The sequence below is a fragment of the Lactuca sativa genome, chromosome 8, assembly GCF_002870075.4.
Source record: "Lactuca sativa cultivar Salinas chromosome 8, Lsat_Salinas_v11, whole genome shotgun sequence".
NCBI classification, from domain to species: domain Eukaryota; kingdom Viridiplantae; phylum Streptophyta; class Magnoliopsida; order Asterales; family Asteraceae; genus Lactuca; species Lactuca sativa.
Window position 1 is genome coordinate 224,430,228 of NC_056630.2, and position 4,704 is coordinate 224,434,931.

At 31.7% G+C, this 4,704-nt stretch overlaps 1 long non-coding RNA gene across 1 annotated transcript; it reads right to left on the minus strand.

Annotated features, from left to right (window-relative positions):
* Nucleotides 1-1,502: 1,502 nt before the first annotated feature.
* Nucleotides 1,503-4,425, minus strand: LOC122195314 (uncharacterized). Its single transcript, XR_006185603.2, has 2 exons — nt 3,514-4,425; nt 1,503-2,293 (listed from the first exon to the last, which is right to left on the minus strand). It is a non-coding gene; the product is annotated as an uncharacterized LOC122195314 (long non-coding RNA).
* Nucleotides 4,426-4,704: the final 279 nt, after the last annotated feature.

Sequence of the window (4,704 nt, forward strand, 5' to 3'; positions counted from 1 at the left end):
TTGGGTATGAAAACCGGGGATTCGGGATATTTCCTGCATGCAAAACGGAGTAAAAACGCAAGTGAATGAGAGAAAATGAGCAATTATGCCTGGAATGCTCGCATCCTCGTTTGCCGGACTTTGGATCGGACAGAAGCGTAGAGGCATAGAGGAGCGACGTGGACGATCCGAAGCCTAGCACCCGAGTATGTTGGGCGTATGAGGGTACGTTGGGCGTAAATCGTCTCGGTTTGTGCACCTCGAGCTTGTAAAATCCCTAACTTTCGCATACGAGCTCCAATTTTGACGTTCTTTATATGTACACATAGGTGAAAATATACTCTACAACTCTTGTTTAGAATTCGTCGGCTAATTTTGACTTTATTTTTAATTGGCCAAGACATGAAAAGTCCGTTAAAAATCCATAACATCTTCATCCGACGTTCGTTTTCGTTAGACTTTTTACCGTTGCACTACTATTGTTGAGATCTTCAATTCCCATTTAGGTTGCTTCGGCCAAAAGTCTCTCGATCTTTATTTCGAGTTTTTAGTTGTCTATTGCTATATCCGAAACTTGGAAAAATCTTAACTTCCTCATACGAAGTCAGAATTAGACGTTCTTTTAACGTACGTTAACGGTTTGATGATATCTACCATTTTCATTTAGATACCTAAAATTAAAAATTATTGTATTGAAAAGTCGTGTTTTACGTTTAACTGTATTGACGGTTTTGCTGTGAATCTTAGGTTGGTCATAACTTCCTCGTTATAACTTGGATTTTAGTGTTCTTTATATTTCTAAAACCCTTGACACGATATCTATCATTTATGAAATCCAGTAGATGACTTTTGAACATTTTATTTTTTACAATAATTTCATTATATCAAAAGAGTTTACAATTTTTGACATTTTAGGTCGTTACATTGATTCGAAATATTGGGTTGACACAATTTCTAATATATTTGTTTATATACACATATATAAGATGTTCTTTATTAGATTAAAACAACTGATAACCACAGGAGGAGTGTTACAGTTGGTGTTGGTCTATTATCAAATGAGATTGTTGAATCATGCACATGGCTTTTAAACTCATTTAATCCAACATTTGGAAAACAACCTCAAATTGTTGTAACAGATAAAGACCCAATAATCAAAACAAATTTGCTACAATTTTTACCAAGTCAAGGCATAAACTTTGTACGTGGCACATAGGAAATAAATTGTCAAATAATGTAATATTTTATTAATTTAAAATGATATTCAATTTTTTCAAATTGAAAATATATATGTTATATTCAAATGTTCTCATTATATATATATATATATATATATATATATATATATATATATATATATATATATATATATATATATATATATATATATATATATATATATATATATATATATATATATATAAATAAGGTAAGTTTATTAAGAATACAATTTCATATAAAATAAGAACTAGTGTAGGTGCCCATGCTTTGCATGGGTTGGATGTGAATTACATATGATACAGTTTATGGAGTGACAAAAAATCTTAAAACAAACTAATATATATAGCATATACAATACATGAGATGGTGTCAAAATATACATACGAACACCAAAAGCACATGCTGCTTACTCTTTCATTACCCAAGGGCATATATTGTGCCATCATAGCCTTGATCTCCAAATGTATGTGTAGTATGTACCTCATCATCAAGATTATGGATATTAATTTCATGGAAGTGCAAAAATGTTTAAAAAAAAACAATTACAAAATAAATAAAGGGAAAAGGTAATATTTGTAGAATCTGTATCCATAGTTGCAACACCAAGAACAACAGTCCATGCAAAACTCCACCCAGCACTCGCGCGTAGCAACATCTTCACCTATTTCCTATTTATCAATCGTCAATATCACATATACATATGTTAAATTTTAAAAATATATATATGTTGAAATTTAAATGTATTTCTTTATACAACAAACTCACTTTTCTACCAATCGATGTAACGATGTTTCATCTTTTACCAATAAATTCAACAACATTTTGTTTTTTTACCAATTTATATGAACTATGTTTTACACGAAAAATGTAAATATTTTGAAATACACACTAAGACATGTGTTATGTTCTTTAAAGTGGAGGAAATTGCCATTACACCTACACTCGTAACTTCCCATGTTTTCTTCCATTTGTAGTTGGGATATTGAGATGTTCTCTTCTGATCAATATCTGAAAAAGTGACAAAGATACGAATCACCTTCTATTACCGGATAGCCTGGTTCGTCCATAGAGATCCATCCATCAAATACTCCAGCTGATTACAAGAAAATATCATAATTACAGTAACTAAAAAGGTATAAAATGCTAAAAATTTGGAGATCTGGAATCCTAAAAAGTTTAATATCTATGGATAAAGTTCTAATATGATATGATATTATATTTAATCTTGGGTGGAATATATTTATGCATTAATATTTAACATCAGAAGTTGTCATCTATGACACCCAGAACACTAGGAAGTTAAGAACAGAATTACAGTCGATGTTTGGTTTTTTTAAAACCAATGTGATTAGACCCAAAACATAAAAATATGCCACTAACCGAAAATGGAGACATTTAAAATAAATATTAGATCAAATATATGGGTGAAAGTCTACAATTATCATATAGGCTTTGATCCCCATTGATTAGACCACCTTGATGTATTGATGTCCATATTGAGAACTATAATACATTGTTTTAAACCTTCAAACCTTCAGGCAAGTGGCAAAGAAGAGACCGCATTTTAAGTTAATATACACAATAACTTACATTACAAAGCTTCATTAATTTGAAGGCTGACTTATCAAATTTGTCAAAAACTGAGTAATATTGTATCTTCATAATCTTCTTCACACACATAATCACTATTGTAAAAGAAGATGAACTGAAATTATTATGTAAATTCTTCATTCCCAAGAAAATAGAGTGAGAAAACAAAACAGTACAGGAAAAAGAACATAGAATAAGGAAAAGGCAAATAAGAAAGAAGAAAATCACTCTCAGTAAATCTTTGTACTTGTTTGGCTGCATAAAAGATAAATGAATTATGATACATGTTAACAATTAAATTTGTAATTGAACCAAAAATCAACTTGACAAAGGAAGTATTTTTCTTTTTAAAACATAAAGGGTATCGTAAGTTAATGATCTATATAACTTGTAAGTTTTGTAATGGACTTAAAATATATATTATATTAATATTAATGCAATTATGGTATTATTGAGAAGGTAGGCACCTGTTTTTCAGGAAATTGTCAAGTGATATGTAATCTGTTTTCTATTAAATATCAGTCTATGATATCGATGTCTATCAAACCCACCTTCATCATAAAAGTTGAAAGAAAAACACTAAATTTTCATTATAATTGGCATCTCAATTCTCAAGCTTGGTTATCTTTGATAATTGGCTAGTATTAATTTGAAAACAAACCTATGGGTGTGCAAGTAGTAAGATTGAAAGTGTCAGATTGATAAAGCATAATAACAACTCACCTGATGAAACAGTCATCAACAATAACATAAGCACCATTTCGGGTAGTTTCACATGAAGTTAATATAGAAACCCCCACATCGAAGCAAGATAGACATTGAGCTATTGAGAGGTAGCGCCTGCATTGGGATGTATCATAGACTGTATCTGCATTCCCTAAGTTATGGCTTGTGGCAAAATAGACACCTTTCCTGGATAACTCTTTTCTAAGTGAACCAAATGTGGAGTTAAGATTGATGAAAAATACAGTTCGAGACATTACATCAACAGGACAACAAAATGACCTAATCGGCATGTTAACGATGCTACTGCTATCGTTTGACTAAATTGCCAGATGTTATCACAGATGAAGAATTAGGGAAGAATAGAGAATAGAGTATGACGAATTAGGGTAGGAAAATTATAAATGACCACTTACCAGGGCATCGTCGTTCGATTTTAGAGAAGGGATGTGACCGTAAGTCGATTTTAGACAGTCGAGTATACATGAAGTCGAACACCGGTCGATTGTCGAGTCGATTTTCAGCAAAACGAAGGTCGTAAAGACCGACGGAAGGGCGTCAGCAGGCGGAAGGCAACCGACGGGCGCCGGACAAAGACTATGTGTCGACGAAAACATGGAGAAATTGATGGCTTCTTCAACCTCTGTTTCATCACTGTCAGTCACACTTTAAAGGTCGAATACACAAATTATAGCGGGGTGCAACGACCCGGAAGTGTGTAGGGTTATGGGAAACGCATCGGATAAGATGAGCGGTGGAGAAGGTGGAGTAGATATCGAGAAGTGTTATTGTGAGGTTTAGAAGCCGATGATGGAGGCGGTGGATCGGCGGACATGTTAAAGAAACTATGATTGAGTCAAAGCAACCCGTTGAACAGTACCTCGAGTTAGGTACTGTTCATAAGAATGCCGTGATTTAATTATATATATAATAATTATATGCATATGAATATTCATATACAAATGAATATATGTATGCATACTATGAATATATATATATATATATATATATATATATATATATATATATATATATATATATATATATATATATATATATATATATATATATATATATATATATATGCAGATGCACTTTATAAAACATACAATTATATGCATGTGGATAAGGTAAATTTATTAAGAATATATATGCAGATTCTGGAATTACTATATGCATATGTGTATGCAT